This window comes from Anabrus simplex, chromosome 4 (genome assembly GCF_040414725.1).
Source record: "Anabrus simplex isolate iqAnaSimp1 chromosome 4, ASM4041472v1, whole genome shotgun sequence".
NCBI classification, from domain to species: domain Eukaryota; kingdom Metazoa; phylum Arthropoda; class Insecta; order Orthoptera; family Tettigoniidae; genus Anabrus; species Anabrus simplex.
The window spans coordinates 406,035,540-406,055,226 of NC_090268.1; the positions used below are offsets into that span (position 1 = coordinate 406,035,540).

At 37.7% G+C, this 19,687-nt stretch overlaps 1 protein-coding gene and 1 long non-coding RNA gene across 3 annotated transcripts in view; one reads left to right on the top strand and one right to left on the bottom strand.

Moving 5' to 3' along the window:
- Window positions 1-19,687, bottom strand: part of Eps-15 (Epidermal growth factor receptor pathway substrate clone 15) — a 555,588-nt gene that overhangs the window by 456,613 nt on the left and 79,288 nt on the right. The gene's annotated exons all lie outside the window — the stretch shown is intronic.
- LOC137500591 (uncharacterized) lies at window positions 267-1,626 on the top strand. Its single transcript, XR_011018107.1, has 3 exons — window positions 267-560; window positions 881-1,039; window positions 1,327-1,626. It is a non-coding gene; the product is annotated as an uncharacterized lncRNA (long non-coding RNA).

Sequence of the window (19,687 nt, forward strand, 5' to 3'; positions counted from 1 at the left end):
TGAAACACACATCAAACACGAAGGATAAGTGCAGGCTGACACAACAATGGCACGGCATGGTGGCGAGAGTGGTGGGTGAGCTGAGCATCAGGGTCTTTGACCCGAGTGAGTTACGACGAGCACGAGACTTTGTTAGAGTTTTGATGGCTGTTGCGCGAGCGGAAGACCTTAACCGATTTGAACCATTCCTTTTTCTAAATCATTATCGGTTCGAGTAAGGGGGCTGTCACACAGGCTCGATCGAACGACTGTGATCGACCGACTAAGAAAACAAACCTACAGAGGGCAGTGGCACCAGTCACACAGCATCGATCGTCAGCGATCAACTACGAGCGATGAAGATCGACTGGTTTGTAAAAACAAACGTGTCCGTTTTTCAGTCGCAGTCGTTCGATAATGGCGGACGCAACATAGTCATCTGTTGATGAAATCGAAACATTAATTTGCTTTAGTGTATGAAAACAAAGTGGTGTATAATCCTAGATTCCCTGGATATAGTAATAGGGAGACCGTGAATTTTGTATGGTATTCTATAGTGTGGAGAATTGGGACAAAAACTGGTAATACCGGTAAGTAATTATTAGATTTATTACGATTATCTTATGAATAGTGTTATCTTAGATTATTTATTGATAAAATATATTATACGGAATAGATTGGTAAAAAGAGTTACACTAGGAGAAGTAGTAATTATCATTCTTGTAACTTAATTGAAGAAATGTTTGGAAAACATAAGCAGTGCTTTCCTAACCTCCATCTCGTACCTAATGGAATGAATACCATTGTTTGCTTTAATGACAAATAAGTGTGGGCCTATGCCATAAGTAGGCCTACTACATGTATATTTTCTTTGTCACAATATTCTGATTCATTGTTTCAGGAAAAAGTTGTGCCAAAACATGGCAAATTCTGAAGGCTGGATATCGAACTTGGAGAGATAACATCCTCCCTCTCCTCCCAGGTTCTGCTGTACAGAAAACATAAAATGGGTCTACTTCAATGCCCTCAACTTTCTGGAACTCTTCATTGCTGGAAGAAGGTACAATTCTGTAATATTTATTTTTAAAAGTAGGCCTACATTACAGACCAGTGTTCTAGTTGTGAAAGAGTGAGGGGAAGATTCAGTCTGTAGGCCATAAGTTCCACCCATCTGTTCATTAATTTATCAGATATAACTGAAAGTAATATAATATAATCTAACCTAACAATCATCTTACTAAAATAATTATTGAAAGTAACAATTTCTTAAACAGAAGGCTTGTGTCCAGACTAAAATGTAGCTCCAATTTAGAAGAATTGCATTAATATGTTGTTCATTTTTTTCAGTTCTATAACAAACACATGTATGGAAGTGACACCTGGTGTATGAGAGCCTTTTCACCAAGCTGAAATAGAGGAGGAGGAAGCAGAAATAATTTGTGTTGGAGGGGTTTAACTCCTACAGTTCAGAAATTACTGAAGGGACTTCAACTTCCAGTCCAGTGGCTTCTGCTTCTACAAACAGCTCCGCCAGCAGTTAAAAATAAAAGGAACAGAAATGTGAAAGTGACAGTGATGTGTTAAGTGAATATTTAGAAAAGATGCTGAAAACTGAAAAGAAAATATAATCAATGTTATTTTTAGTGTCTTCATGATGACATGGAAGGAATGAGTGTACTAGGTCGAAGGGTTTTCAAAGTTAAAATTCAGAAACTGTTGTATACATTGTTAGACCAAGAAAGAATCTAATAAAATTTATGTTCTTGAGAAATGTTCTACTTTTTAAATTAAATCAGTTTTTGTTATACTTATCTATCAATATTTATTGGAATCCTCAGTGAGTTGTGTGTATTAGCACCTGATGGGAAAGAACCTTAACTCCAATTTTTATTAATTAGGCCAGAGTAAAATGTAGCTTCCACCGAAGTCCCAGTCTCATCCATGGCTGTGACAATATGGAAGCTGCTGGGGTATGGGTGGTGCTGAGTAATGACATTCAGAGCACGACTAGTGCATCTGAGTGCTATGAAAGGTGTTGCTTATAGGGTCAGTCGTGCTGCAATAGCACTTGCTGACCCAGTGAGGAAAGCAATGGCAAACTACCTCACTCCTCGTCTTGCCTAGTACGCCTCATTTTGGTGCTGCCATTGGTTTTTGCGGTTTCCTTATAACCGCATAACCTTTGGTGGTGCTATTTGAGGATCCAACCAGCCTCTGGGCTGATGACCTAACAGACAGACATGAGCATTATTACAACATCTTAATTTGTATATTTTATGTGGTAGAACATGTATGGTTTACAAGGAAAGGAGTATTTTGAAATACATGTAGTAGGTCCTTTCTGTGTGTATGTAGTAAGCAGTTGTACAGCACAGGTTGTCTGTAACCAGACCAGCGTAAAGACATGAGTAGTTTTGTCCAAGAGCTGACTTCCTTCTTACGGTATACTGTTGATCACAACTGCAAACTCATTGCACTAGGTTTGTATAACACAGGTGGTCTGAAACCAGACCAGTGTAAAGACATGAGTAGTTTTGTCCAGGAGCTGACTGCCTTCTTACAGAATACTGTTGATCACAACTGCAAGCTCATTGCATTGGGTTTACTGCATCTATATTCAATGTTGCTTACTATACTGCCATCCTGGGAGAATACACATACTAAATACCTATTTTAAATTATCTACCTGTTCCAGTTTTGTATTCTCAACCTGACATTCAGTTCTATTTTATCTCCTCATTCCAAGTACTCTCCTGCCATTGTACCTGTCTGCACCAGCAATCACTACTTTCATATCTGTTACCGTACTTATAATTTATTAATAACATACAGGCCTACAGAGGGCATCAAGGTAGACTGATTATTTTATTTCTTGTGCTGTAGATCCATTAATATTAGATTGCACAGTTTCAATAGACCGAGTTGTTTGCATAGGACAAAATTCTTACTACAGTTATACCTGACCGAATCCCTCCCTGCCACCTTATAACTTTGTAACTTAGGTAGCCTTTATCTCCTCATTCCAAGTACTCTCCTGCCATTGTACCTGTCTGCACCAGCGATCACTACTTTCATGTCTGTTACTGTACTTATAATTTATTAATAACATATAGGCCTACAGAGGGCATCAAGGTAGACTGATTATTTTATTTCTTGTGCTGTAGATCCATATAAACAATGAAAAACAAAGATGAAAAATTCATTTGTAACTATTTTGACAGATGTTTCTACCAACGTTTTGTAGATTTTAATCTACAACATAAAAAACTGTATTTTGTGTGATGTGATATTAAGGGGATATGATGGCAGAATATGTACATTATTTATAAATAATATATTCATATGACAGTTACATGCTTGTAATAAAAGGTTGAGTAGATTAATTACCCTGTAAGTCAATCCAAGATCTTACAAAGCCCATACACCCTACTCTGTCAAACATTAATTTATATAATTGGTATTTACAAACAGTTTTGACAGGCAATGTTAGATATAGCAAATTTAAATCATTTACCACCTGAGCAACAGGCCTAAATAACATTTTACTGTAGGCGGCAATAGTCGTCTATTTAGTTGTTAGAAAGGCATACTCTTCACTTCTAAAAATAGAAGGCAAGGTGCTTGTTATTAGCACCTATTATATTTTGCAGTGGTTGGTTCTCATTTTTGGTGAAATTGAAGGCAAAGTTTTCATTTTCCTTGAACTGATTCATAAGGAAAGTATTTCAGGATGGATAGATAGGCTTGGTCATGTTCATATCAGTAAAGAAGTTACATATGAACAATACACAGAAAGGCAAAATCAACATTGAGGTAAGAAAGAGAGTCCTACCAGACCTTTGAGGAAAAAGTTGTTACTCTGTACCAAGGAGTTTACCAGTAACTTGGATGGAAGTGCAGGATTTATATTAATTGGCTTATTATTGCCAAGTGAGCAATTAGATCAGCTTGCCAGTGCAAAGTTTGGGGAGACAGTACTTTATGCTTAGTGATGAGGGTAATAAACAAGACCTTGTAATTTACATGTAGTTGTGACAAGTATCAGTCTATTACACTGCCAACGTACTTATTAGAACAATATTCCAGAAGCTTTTCCTATAGTTATTAAGCTAGTGTACAGAGCACTAGCCTCACCTGAACTCCTCAAGAAATGTACACATATGTGAATACACAGAACCCTAAAGAGAATTTACTTTGGAAGAGATGTCCATAGACAACCTTTCTTCACAGCCATTTGGTAAAATTAGCTGCTTTTGAAGCTGCTGTAGTCTTCAATGATATAAATTAAGACAGGATTGTCATTCTTGCAAAGTTTGGTAATGGACCTGGATTCTTTGCACAAAACACAGTAGGCCTACAGAAATTCAGCAACATGCTTGTCATGAAAGCAATATGATACTATTCTGAACATGGCACAATAACAAAGAAGAGGAGAGGCGACAAGAGATTTGCAGAGGATCATGAGGGAGAGAAACAGTGTAAGGAACTCCATTGCTTTTATCATTTTCACAATATTCAGAGCATATGTGCATTTTTCTTTCTTTCAAAATTATTTACAGGATTGTAATGAAACTTGACACACTATTTCTACATTAGGTAATGTAAATTTTGACTGGAAGCATTTCTTGATATGTCTATTATTTTGGTAGGTGGGATCTCACCAAGTGGTATGAAAAAAAAAAAAAAAAAAGCTGTTAACCTCCATCTAATAAACACCTCAAAATATCATTTGAAAAGACAGTAATTATGCCCCAAGATCCAGCATCATTAAAACAAATAAGCATAAATAGTATTAGTCTTATATTTGAAGTACAATGAGCCACTGTTGTGAGGCTTTTGTTGGAATTTTCACCCTGTCAAGAATTCTGGCTGTAGTGCTCTATGAATGGCATCACATATAATAGGAACAAATCCACTGATGTATTGTGAGCAATCCTAAATCTGTACGAGTCACCAATGTCCAGAAACCTGTAGGCCTAAATAAATATATTTCCACTGTTGATGGTAGCACCTTCAAATTATGAATTCAAATTGATGTACATAACAGTTTTCAGTCCTTTTTATCAATACTTTATTAGAATCCTGCAGAATGCAAAGAAATGTACCTGCCACTAATCTTTTATTTGATATATTTTGCCACGGACATACAGTACCTAGTTGTTTCGAAAGTGAACATCACTTTTGACGTTGTGAATATTGAATTTAATGATAGTGTCAGCCTTTCCTCAGAACTTATACTTTTCCTGTAATTTGTTTGCCTGATGTTTATTATTGACTTCATTTTTTCCTCTAATTCCTTATACCGTAATTATTGATGGGCATTCGGTACTAGTTCCTGAATTTTTCTTCGTCATTCCACAACGAAGGCACACTTTGGTGGAATTCTCCATGGCTCTTTACCTTGACCACTGCAATCGTCTGGTTCTTTCCTTTCTCCTAATATATTCATAGGTTAGAATCATATTTCCACCCGAATTATCGCTTTCACAACACATTCTTTTTCTCTCGTGAATATGAATACATCTGTAGCCTGTACGGTACTGGGCGGGAGTATCAGCTGTTTCCGTGCAGTCGATCCCTCTCGATCGATGAGCAGTGTGACAAGGTAAATGAATTTAGTCGTTAGTACTCGATGCCAGTTGGTCGCTCTTGATCGTTCGATGCCCTGTGTGACAGCGGGCTTAGAGTAGACTAGAGCTATCACATTTAAATATTGACAAGTTAAGAAAGGTACAAAATTATCGTAAAAATATACATTTTTCCTCATTTCGACAAACTTTAGAGCATGTGCGCGACCGAAAGAAATGAACCTACTTTGTTTCTTTTTTTACCACGTTTTATTCTCCCCAATTCGCAAGTTTTCCGCGGTATTACGACTTGGAAAAAAGAATTCGAGTTTTTTCGGCCCACCCTATTGGACATGCATGATCTGAAATCTGTTCTATTTCTCTTCACAAGACTGAAAACACGTTCACATTCTGCATTGCTATGGAGTATGGTGAGAACAGAGGGCATTACTCTAGAAATTCGGTTATACTTAAGAAGTCCATAGGCTCCACGAATTCTTGATATTTGTGCTCGACTGGAATTACTAGCAGCATCTTGATTTGCAGCGAAATGTCAATTACCTGAAGAGCTGTGGACTGCCACTGAAGCTCATTCATCACCTCATCTGTAGTTTCATTCTCTTCCTTGTATAACATGATAGGAAACTTTTCCAAGAAAAAACTAATGGAAGAAAACTGTGCATCTTCAATGTTGTCTAACCTAACAACTTGAGCATGCTCTAACAATAATCCTCAAGTGGAAACTTGTTGATGATGTAGTCACAGGCACTACAAAAGTGGTTTCTCACTGATGAAAAGGGATTTAATTGTATCCTGGAGAACAACCACTATGTTCGAAGTCTGAATGCCAATAACAAACTCATCGCTTAACACATTGGAGACGGCCATATTTGAATGTGCTACCCTCCAGAAATCGCAGGATTTTTAATGGTTTTTGAAAATTTTTCAGTGCTAGGGTAATCCATGATTATAACTACTTTTGGAATGTATAGAAAGATCACTTTCTTGTACAGAAAAATGAGTTAATTATCATAAAAGTGCAGCAATTTTTAAATATAAATTTGTGAATATAATAAGTTCAATAAACGAAAAAAAAAATCTGATGCAGCTATGGATGCCAGTTCGGTTAATATTTCGAAATTTGATTTTGTGGGAACATCTACTAAAACACACTAATACAGATTCTAACCTAATTGGTAAATTGGCACCGGTATCCTTGTTTACAACCAGGAATTTACATTCCCACTGTTCTTTGTCTGACGACGGGGTTGCATCAAGTTGCTACAGGTACACGGGAAACACCCACATTTTTAGGAAGCGGTATAAAACAGTATTACATGACCCACTTCGAGGAAGCGATATTAAACTGCGTTACACTTCACATCAATTTGAAATTAGCTCATTTTCTACATTTACTAGCCTGAAGCGCCAGAACCATCATGTTTACTTAGTAATTGTTGTCTTCATCCTCATTTTCAGAAGTTGTCTTCCATAAGAACATCCATTATGGATTTGTTGTCGAAATTTCGTACACTTGAATTAGACATGCTATATATTCACATGAATTACACAAACAAGCCTGCCTCTCGAACAGACACTCTTCCTGTCCACATGTACCGTATGTACTTTCCCGCCCATTTCACAGCTGAGAGTCAACGATGACGCAGCCTTAGGTTATGTAGAAACGTGGCTGTGCTATCAATGCCTGGAAGGAAGAGCTCTCGACTTATGCCTATAACTAGTATATTTTATGCTTATAGAAGCATTCAACAGTATCCTAGTGAAGTCACAGCTCGCTGAAATGGCAGCTACAATTTTTTAGTTGCAGTGAAATCATGCCCGTAGATTCTCCAAGCTCCGTCAGCAGCAATTAATTAGCGCACCCGTAGTTTCTACGAGCGGCGTCTCCAATGTGTTAAATTGTTTCTTCCACCATGTGCAATGTTAATATCACACCCACATGCCGTTCAAAAGGCAAATTTTCCTCCCTTTCTTGATTTTAGTATGCACCGAAAATCAACAGAATATGATTCTTTAAATGTCTGGAAGTACTGTTTCTCATTCGATTTATTCATGATAATCTACAATAGGAATGTAGAGTATGAAAATGTCTGAGAACAAATGTTTCGATATGTACTGAAAATCAAAATGAACCTGGATCACTGAACATTACATAAAATCAAAACAAACACTCAAGGCAGTCAAATGCTTCATTAAAATATGTAAAAGCACACAGTCTTAAACCATTAAATGAACACTATGCCAACCTCGTAAACAAAAAATATGCACATGGTAAAAAGCATACACACATGTAGAACGAATGTAGTTCTTCTTCTTCTTAATTTAATGGGCTTTGCTAATAGCAGTATACCCAGTCACTGGAATGAATGCAATTAGTCCAACAAATACAGGAAACTGCAAAGCACTAAGTTATAACAGAAAAACTCAAACACTTCATTAAAATGTCTTAACCTTAAAAGGCCAAAACAAAGAACAACACTCACATGGTCAAAGGATATAGATTAAATCACAACAAGCGAACGGAGCGGAACAAATAATTTTCAGAGCAGAGCCTGTCAAAGAAATAAGATTCACACCAAAGAGGATTCACACGGAAGAACTGTTATCCCGGGTTTAAATTCAATTCCAATAACGACACAAACATCACACGGTTAAAAATACCAATCATATCAAAGAATGAGTTATCGACTATCGTGGACTTGCCTTCGACCAAGACCGAGTATACTTCAACCCACGCAAAGAATAGATTGTACAGAAGAGGACCGATTATCGAATGTTAAAGTTTCAATTTTTTTCCGCGAATTCGCAAAATTACACCGTCCATCCATAAAACCGTAAAATATTGCAATTTCCGAAAATTTTACGAATAAACCGTAAAATTAGATGTTACAAACTTCATATTTGGTCTGTATTGAAAATGTACATCAATTTAAGATTATTAAAATTTTATTTGTCAACCTAATCAATACAAATGATATTTGCAAAGTTAGGACTTACATCCTATTAAACTAAGGCCTAAAGGGACATGTTTCGCCCTTTAAAAGCCTTTTTACACTCACGCTAAAGGTAAAAATCAGGATCCTGATTGTCGATATAAGAAAAAGTATATAAAATGAGAATAAAAATTAGAATGAATATTATACAATATGTGCAATCATGAGTTCTTAAATGACAATTGACAATTGAAAGTCATTTAAAATGTTTGCAAAGAAATAAGAGTTGGTACGGTAATTACATCAGCAATCTTAAAATGATCTTATAAAACTATACAAACTAGGCCTTGACCAAATAAAAAATAAGAAAGTCTATGGCTAAAGTTGCCGTATCAAGGTTCGTGAAATTCGGCTGGAAGCAATCTGATTTTAAATGGAGAGCAATTAGAATCCAATAGCCACTCAAGACAACATAAAACCTCTCTCACTGAAAAGTCATAATGAAATTGTAGTATGGCACATGTAGATTATAAAGGTGTGTCCAATCAATCCATTAATCTCATATTTTACGAAGTGGGATCGCGGTCTCAGTATTTTTGTTGAAGGAGTTGTGAGAAGTTAACTAATAAGTGCCGCTGTGCAGATTTTGTCAGCTCGTATACCGATGGTTAAATGGGAACATTCTTACGTGCTGGCTGTAGTTTTGAATGTGGAATGACTATTGAAGAAATATAGTGCAGAATCTGTAATGAAAAGGAGAATAAAAAGGTAAGAAGTTTAGAGGAAAAACGGTTAAATTAGGGGAATTGATATAAATTCAATTACTTACGTTCTCGGTTTTTGCGGTATGAACTTGTTGCTTGTATGGTCTCGGAATGAGTGAGGTTTGAATGGTGTATGTTGTATTTGTGTGGAACTGAGGGAGCGGGGTGTGATGAACGGAAATAGGCGGAGCGTTGAGCTTGCGCGCTATTGGCTATTACTTCTCACAACTCCTTCAACAAAAATACTGAGACCGCGATCCCACTTCGTAAAATATGAGATTAATGGATTGATTGGACACAACTTTATAATCTACATGTGCCATATTACAGTTTCGTTACAACTTTTCAGTGAGAGAGGTTTTATGTTGTCTTGAGTGGCTATTGAATTCTAATTGCTCTCCATTTAAAATCAGATTGCTTCCAGCCTAATTTCACGAACCTTGATACGGCAACTTTAGCCATAGACTTTCTTATTATTTATTTGGTCAAGGCCTAGTTTGTATAGTTTTATAAGATCATTTTAAGATTGCTGATGTAATTACCGTACCAACTCTTATTTCTTTGCAAACATTTTAAATGACTTAATTGTCAATTGTCATTTAAGAACTCATGATTGCACATATTGTATAATATTCATTCTAATTTTTATTCTCATTTTATATACTTTTTCTTATATCGACAATCAGGATCCTGATTTTTACCTTTAGCATGAGTGTAAAAAGGCTGATGATGCCCTTTTAAAGGGTGAAACATGTCCCTTTAGACCTTAGTTTAATAGGATGCAAGTCCTAACTTTGCAAATATCATTTGTATTGAATAGGTTGACTAATAAAATTTTAATAATCTTAAACTGATGTTAATTTTCAATATGGACCAAATATGAAGTTTGTAACATGTAATGTTAAAGCCAACCAGGCTAATTATAACTTGAACAAGTATCTCAACCTAAAGGTAAAAATCTGTAAAATAGGTAAAGACATAGCTTATTTAAAAGAATGTCTAAAACTAAAGTTTGTTCCAAGATTCTTGAGACATATTCAGAGAAAAGACATAACCACATCCAGTTTAACCAAAACTCAAAATAGAACTAATGAAATTTGGCTCAAGCACGAAATCAAAACATCCCACAAAAAAAAAAAGCTTTTAAATTTACAGTTATACAGAACACATTTGGCAATATCTCAATACGTATCCCCAATAGAATGGAGCTCATTCCAGCTACATGTAGATTATAAATTAAACGATATCCTAAGCAGAAAACAAAAAACTTTGGACAAAAAGCTTGCACACTTAAAGGAGACCCAATTAAAATCATCCAATAGGAATGTAGAAATAATAAAAAACAATTCCCTCTTCAACAACTCACCAGTCATAGTTAACACGACAAACTTTTCAGAACAGGAAATCGACCTACAAAGCAAAGGTCTAAAACATAATTGGCCAAGCATACAAAAAGAAAATGACATAATCAACACTGTAGCAGAGATCGAGTCTAACATTACCAATCTCCCTCCAGATTTGCAAAACGACACCATATACGAAATAAAAAAGAAACTACCAACAGTCGCCAAAGAATTAAACAAAACTTCCGACTTCAACCATACAAACGTAATAAAAAGTTTAAAAACGAAGATCAACGACAACAATATCATAGTAACTAAGGCGGACAAAGGAGGGACTACCGTATTATTAGATAAGAATGAATACATTACAAAAACAGAAAACTTTTTTGCAGATGGGGCTTTTTCAATAGTTAATAAAGATCCTACCACCAGAATCCAGCGAAATTTAAAAACATTGATAAAGAATTCAACTTTTTTACTTAATGAACAAGAACAAAAAAAACTATTCACCATGAATCATAATATTCCCACAGCCAGAGCATTACCCAAACTACACAAAAAAGATACACCTATACGTCCCATAATTAATTGCAGAAAAAGCCCAACTTACAAGACCTCAAAATACATCCACCATTTCCTTAAAAAACACTACACTTTCAACAACAAATCCCCTCTGAAGAACTCAGTTGATTTTTGCGATCCTTTAAAGAAATTCAACCTACTCCCTAACCACATCATGTGCTCCTACGATATCACGAACATGTATTCTAACGTGCCAATAAAACAAACTGTAAACATTATCAAGGACAACCTAACCAAACACAGCAATCTCAGCATCCCCGAAATAGACGAATTCATCAATATTTTAAACTTCGTATTAAAAAACAACTATTTCACTTTCAATGGCAAAATCTACCACCAAGACGGCCTGGCAATGGGAGATCCCTTATCAGGCATCTTGGCAGACATATACATGGACTCGTTGGAACATCGTAAAATAATTTCAAAAATAAAAGGACTCAGCCTGTGGCTCAGATACGTGGACACATTTGTAATAATTGACAGTAATCTCAATAATAGCAACGATATTTTAGATTTTTTAAACACCCTTGATCAAAATATCAAGTTCACTAAGGAGGACGAGGTCAACAGATCCATTAACTTTTTAGATTTAACTATAACACGCAACAAAAACACATTTGACTTCCAAATTTACAGAAAACCCACCCACACTCCAATAACAATCAAAAATTCATCTATACACCCCAACTCCCACAAACAAGCTACTTTCCATACTTTAATTTACAGAGCTTTAAAAATCCCATTATCACCCAAGAATCTAAAAACAGAAATTCATTATATTAAAAACTTAGCAAAATTCAATGGCTTCAAAATAAAAATCAACCGAATAATTAATAAAATTAAATATAAACTAGCAACAAACCTCGTCCCTGAAAAACCTAAAAAATCTAAATTCGCCACCTTTACATACAATAATCCAGGCATTTACCAAGCAACAAACCCTCTGAAAAAACAACAAAACATTAACATAGCCTTCGAGACGACAAACACCAATCACAGCCTATTTTTCAACCACAATACACTCAACATGAACAATAGTATTTACTCAAACTCAGGCATATACAGGCTCAAATGCACGCAATGTGAAAAATCATACATAGGGCAAACAGGCCGGAGCTTCCTTACTAGATACCAGGAACACTATAATGCCAATAGACATAAATTTTCAGCCATGAGCTCACATATGAAAGATACAGGTCATCACTTCACAACTATCGAACAGGACCTAACAATCATTAAAATAGTAGATAAAGGAAAATTAACGAACGAATTAGAAAACATTTACATATATCTGGATCAACATTACAACAAAGACCTAAATCTCAATGATCCCGTCGAAATAAAAAATCCCCTATACGAGACTTTACCCAATTTATTACAATCTTTAAATCCAAATTTAAATAAAATCCTTAAAAACCTTAAACTAACTACCAATAAAGATTCAAACTTCCCCTTAAAAATAACTCCCTCCGTCTCCGCCCCTGCTAATGTTCCACAGCCAACGGCATGTAGGTTAAACCCTCCGTCCACCTCTTCTCCATTACACTCCTCTTCCTTAACTCCCCATCTTCAACAGCCAATAGCGCGCAAGCTCAACGCTCCGCCTATTTCCGTTCATCTATTACACCCCCCTTCCACACAAATACAACACACGCCATTCAAACCTCACTCGTTCCAAGACCATACAAGCATCAAGTTCATACCGCAAAAACCGAGAACGTAAGTAATTGAATTTATATCAATTCCCCTAATTTAACCGTTTTTCCTCTAAACTTCTTACCTTTTTATTCTCCTTTTCATTACAGATTCTGCACTATATTTTTTCAATAGTCAATCCACATTCAAAACTACAGCCAACACGTAAGAATGTTCCCATTCAACCATCGGTATACGAGCTGACAAAATCTGCACAGCGGCAATTATTAGTTAACTTCTCATAACTCCTTCAACAAAAATACTGAGACCGCGATCCCACTTCGTAAAATATGAGATTAATGGATTGATTGGACACAACTTTATAATCTACATGTGCCATATTACAGTTTCATTACGACTTTTCAGTGAGAGAGGTTTTATGTTGTCTTGAGTGGCTACTGGATTCTAATTGCTCTCCATTTAAAATCAGGTTGCTTCCAGCCGAATTTCACGAACCTTGATACGGCAACTTTAGCCATAGACTTTCTTATTATTTATTTGGTCAAGGCCTAGTTTGTATAGTTTTATAAGATCATTTTAAGATTGCTGATGTAATTACCGTACCAACTCTTATTTCTTTGCAAACATTTTAAATGACTTAATTGTCAATTGTCATTTAAGAACTCATTATTGCACATATTGTATAATATTCATTCTAATTTTTATTCTCATTTTATATACTTTTTCTTATATTGACAATCAGGATCCTGATTTTTACCTTTAGCATGAGTGTAAAAAGGCTGATGATGCCTTTTAAAGGGTGAAACATGTCCCTTTAGACCTTAGTTTAATAGGATGTAAGTCCTAACTTTGCAAATATCATTTGTATTGAATAGGTTGACTAATAAAATTTTAATAATCTTAAATTGATAAACCGTAAAAGTTGGCAGGTATGGTTCAACATTCTGATTCACTACAAATCACACTTCATTCTTAGTGTCTTCATTCCTTTCCCTTTCCATTTTACTTCACTTAATCCCAGGATGTCAAGTTTATGTCCCTCCATTAGGTCAATCAACTCATTTTCCTTTCCATTGTTAAAATATTTATTGGGTAAAGCTTCTGTACCTGGCGTGCGAAAGTGAGGTCAGACATCCCAACATGGCGCGACACAGGCGACGTCACGTAACACTCGGGAGGCTTGCCACTTTGCGCATTCTTAGTGACAAGACCAGAGCTTGGCCTGGATTTGCAAAGATAGGTTAGAGCTGCTAAATTACTTTTTTTTTTCTTGCTGTGCAGGCAGTATGCGCCGCGGCCATAGTTAAGAGCCTCTCGAAGGGAGTGTGGCCCCCAAGGGGGGCCACTGTTCTCATGACAGAGCTTGGCCTGGATTTGCAAAGATAGGTTACAGCGAGTTAGGAATTCACGGTTCTCTTACTTTTAGCGAATATGGCAGCCCTGTACTTGCACACGATGCGAGCTCTGTCAGAGACATTAGAAAGCTTGTCCGGCGAATAGGAACTCTTCACGAACATTAGCCGGCCAATAGGAACACAGCACATGGACGCTATCATCTCATTTACACAGTCTCAGTTTTAATTCTTCTATATAAGAAAGAATACTTTTTGGGGCGGGATGGAGAGTTTCTGGCAAGCATGAAGGAAGGAGCTCTCCTTTCTGCTACTTAAGGTATCGTTGCACATCATTCTTATATGATTTTTATCATCCCTAAGTCTGCACACCAGGTATGGAAGCGGCACCATTTATTGTTCCAAATTGGGTTTTGTTCTCTGATCTAATACTTGCACAAACATCAGCATTACCATCATACTGTGCAACTGTACCCAGAGACATGTCAATTTTTAAACCTCCATCTGAGGCTTGTATTATAGTTGAAAGCAAATACAAATTTACGAGGGCTATTTTTTTTTTTAAGGTCCGATTGGTCACGAAATGAAACAGCAGTACTAATTTGACACTTTTCTATTAGTAACACTTACTGATACATCACAGCTATTTTTCAACATAGTCGCCTCGCAGATTGAGACATTTGTCGTAGCGTGGTACCAACTTGTCAATGCCCTCTTGATAGAACGTCGCCGCCTGCGCCTGTAACCATCTTTGTACGCCGGTCTGCAGCGCCTCGTCGGTGTCAAAACGCTGTCCTCCTAGCCAGCGTTTCATGTGAGCAAAGAGGTGAAAATCTGATGGAGCCAGGTCCGGACTGTATGCTGGGTGATCGAAAACGTCCCACTGGAAACACTGCAGGAGGTTCGTGGTGGCAGCTGCAGTGTGCGGCCGAGCATTGTCATGGAGGAGGACAATGCCTGATGACAACATCCCTCTCCGCTTATTCTGAATTGCCCGTCGTAGACGTTGAATAGTCTCACAGTATGCGGCTGCAGTGATGGTGGAACCACGTTCCATGAATTCCACCAACAGAACTCCTTTCCGGTCCCAGAACACAGTAGCCATACACTTTCTGTTGGAGAATTTCGCTTGAATTTCTTTGGCTTACTCGGGGAGTGCGAATGCATCCACTGTTTGGATTGCTCTTTTGTTTCTTCGGTTTCAAAATGAACCCATATCTCGTCCCCTGCGACAATTTTGTTCAATAAATCCGGTCCTCCTTCATGGTAGCGCTGGAGAAACGCTAAAGCGGCGCCCATTCGCTGTGTTTTGCGACGGTCAGACAACATCTTCGGAACCCATCTCGCACAAAGTTTGCGGTACTGAAGTGTCTCACTCACAATTGTGTAGAGAGCTGACCTGGAAATTTCAGAAAACGAAGCACTCAACACAGAAATTGTGAACCGACGATTTTCTCGAATTGCCTGATCCACACGCTGAACAAGATCATCGGTTGACACACGCTTCCTTCCCTGGCCGCCTGCATCATGGACGTCTGTACGCCCTGCTGTAAAGTTCCTGCACCATTGTCGCACTTTGCTGTCGCTCATGCACGTTTCACCATACACACGACTTATTTGGCGATGAATTTCGGCTGCATTGCACCCCTCAGCCTGAAGAAATCTAATTACACCGCGCACTTCACACTTGGCGGGCGAAGCTATCGTTGTAGCAATGTTTACGAGCGCGCTGCACGTTCACTACTGACGGGACCGAGGTGAGGCACATAACGGTCATTTCAGAGACGTTGCGCAACACATCTGCGCAGCGGTTCATCATATATTCGCGGCCGTTTGACTGTCGCAACCGATCGGACCTTGAAAAAAAAAATAGCCCTCGTACTTGTCTGCTGACCTGCTAAGCCTAACACATCTGAGGATTTTCTTTCGGGATTTCTCCCTTAGCCTTTGAAGATCCCTCTTCTCCACAAGGCAGTGGTTTCCTCTTCTAATTTTCCCCAGAGAGGATGGATTGCTTTATCCACCATCTTCACCATTCCGAAGGTCTCCTTCTCTGCCTAAGATGCTGTTAAGGTCTTCACCCGTAACCCTGGGCATGGGTTCCACATTACACCCCATGAGACTGGGTCCCTCCCTGAACTGAGCTCTCCTTCACACCGGCCTACTGATGTGGATGTGGATGCGCCAGATAAGAATTACTCAAGTGAAGGATAGGGAAGATGACCCTATCTCCCTTGAGCCGGGTTAATGGTTGTGTCTACTTATGATCTACCCAAAACTATCTCGCAAATTCATCTATGCAGACGATATAAATTTTACAGTTCATGATGAAGCTGAGGATATATTAAATGCAGATCTTGGGAAGATGTATAACTACTTTAGAAACTGGTGGCTCCAGCCAAGTGCCTCAAAATCTGAGGTTGCCACATTTCACTTAGTCACCTAGAGTGAAGTTTAGGAATCAATACCTAAAGCACAATAGCTGACCGAAATCATTTTGGAAAAATGGCTGTAAAATTGAAAAGTTGTAACAACATATTTAGTAGGTTAGCTGGAACATCATGGGGTGACGATGTCAGTACACTCAGGACTAGTGCTTTGGCTGTTGTATATTCCCCAGCCGAATATTGTGCACGCATTTGGTTAAATAGCTCTCACTCCCAACTAGTGGATATTCAACTTTGCCAGACAATGCATATCATCTCTGGTACTCGACATTGTACTCCCTCCCAGTGGTTGCCTGCTATGTAACATCGTTCCACCCCATCTTAGGAGACAGCAAGCTCTTGTTCGCCTGTGGTGTAGGATCGTGGAAAATGATGCTCTTCGAATTCATCATGATATCAAACGTCTTTCTAAACCGAGACTGAAATCAAGAAAAGCAGCTAGCAAGACGCCTGTAGATCTTACGTCAACCAGATTCAACCTCCGAAATGCCTGGAGAGATGAATGGTTTAACTCTACACCTCATGGCCTACTTTCAGTGATCCCACTACAAGGCTTGCTGGCTTTAATCTACCTCGGACAGTCTGGTCAAGGTTAAACAGGATTAAATGTGGTACTGGTCGAACTGGTGCAGCCCTATATCAATGGGGTTGGATAAATTCTCCGCAATGTGATTGCGGTTTTGAATTGCAAACCATCAAGAATATTGTGCAGGAGTGCCCTCTACGTGCATATCCCGGCTCCTTGGACGAGCTCCACTCATATCTCCAGAAGGAATTAGATGGATTGCAGACCTTTCTATCCATATTTGAAAAGTGGTCCTAGTGCTGTAAATTGTACATATGTAACAATATAATTTAATGTAATTCTTACTGTCTTGTAAGCATCATATGCTAAATAATAATAATAATAATAATAATTATTATTATTATTATTATTATTATTATTATTATTATTATTATTATAATTATTATTAATATTATTATTATTATTATTATTATTATTATTATTATTATTATTATTATTATTATTATTATTATTATTATTATTATTATTATAAATAATACAATGAATAGAAGCCCCTAGGTCCAAGCCAACATGTAAACAGTACTTTGCCGGGCTGAGTGGCTCAGACGGTTGAGGCGCTGGCCTTGTGACCCCAACTTGGCAGGTTTGATCCTGGCTCAGTCCGGTGGTATTTGAAGGTGCTCAAATACGTCACCCTCGTGTCAGTAGATTTACTGGCACGTTAAAGAACTCCTGCGGGACTAAATTCCGGCACCTCTGCGTCTCCGAAAACCGTAAAAGCAGTTATTGGGACGTAAAGCCAATAACATTAAACAGTACTTTGCATCCTTGAACATTCATAGTATCTACTGTCTGGGACTTCTGACAATTCATGTGTGCCAGTTCTCAATTCTAGTACTCTACAGTACATACTGCTAAGAAAGCTACCACAGACCTATCAAAAACTTTGTTTAGTCAGGAAAATATTATGAGATTATTATTATTGTTTCTTTTTCCTGCAGAAAAATTATAAATAATATCATAACTGTTGTCAAATACAGATATAGGTTTTGGAGGGACCATGAAAATAAAACTTACAACATGGGAAAACGGAAAATCTGGGGATGAATGAAAAACATCAACAATTTGGCTAAACATCACAAAAATGAAAAATGTATCATTATAATCTTACAAAAACTCCTAAACCAAACGAAACTATAGCCCTAATGGGCCTTTGCCTGCCCAGCGACTGCTGCTCAGCCCAAAGGCCTGCAGATTACGAGGTGACGCATGGTCAGTGTGATGAATCCTCTCGGCCGTTATTCCTGGCTCTCTAGACCGGGGTCGCCATCTCACCTTTAGATAGCTCCTCAATTAAAGGCAATCACCTAGGCTGAGTGGACCTGGAACCACCCCTTAAAAACCGCTTGAGCTGGCCAGGAATCGAACCCGGGCCCTCCGGATGAGAGGCAGGCAAGTTAGATCGCGAAACAAGCATCAAACATTACGTATGCAAGTTAAAAATCTGTACACTTCCTATTCAATTTTACAGGGGAAACTGTCAGTTTTCCGTGAAAACTTCTTTCAGTTAAACAACTTCAATTAGCCAAGCCAAACGACAATCGACCACAAGTAGTTTTTAATTCCCTCATCTAATAAAATCTTAATCTTCCATTGAAATTTGGTCTCCAGTATACTGTTCGTACTCAGTTACTGGAAATCTTGTATGGCGTAAATTAGGCTTAAATTGACTTTTGAAGGTTATGTTGAACTCGAAAACATGGTTTTGAATGTAAGTATTATCTCAAAAGTTCTCAAATACATTATATTCAATTCTGCCCCTCACCAATCTACTCCAATCAAATTGGAAAGAGAAAAAAATATCATCAAAACTTCAGAAATTATGGTTATTCTTGACCTTGAGCTCAGCTGGAAAGCGTGCTCGCTGCACATGTCAGTACAACTTGGAAATAATACAAACTGACAAAGGTGTAGAATAATATATTGGAAGTGGAAAGTGTTTGTAGGAGATTTTATTTGTAAATCTGGTGTTTTAATAATATCTCCTGTATGATCTGGAGTGTGGTGATAGAATATTTTATTTGCATTCCATGTAACTACCTAACCTGTACAGTGTAAATATTTTTGTAACTTATTGTATTTGTAACTAGTAGATTACATTTCTATATAACTGGAACAGTCCAGAAAGTTTGTGACACGAATTTTTGAATAGGGTGTGTTGGCCTTTGTTAGTTATGCATTCGAGAAATATGTTCTTACTATTCTGGAAATGGAAGGATCGCGATCATTTGTGTTCGAGAAAATGGTTCAAAGATCGCGACTGCTGAAAGTGTATTGATTGGTCAATCCGGGCAAGCTCCTGTGTTCTGATTGGCTACTCCAAGGCCAGATTTCCCTTTAAAAGGGGCTAGGCAGCATTTTGTGAGAGGTCTTAAGTCTCCGAGCCGTCCTGGTCTTGGCCTGCCAAGCTTGCCGAAGTTTTTGATGTCGTGAACGTCTTCTCGGTACCAGCATGGG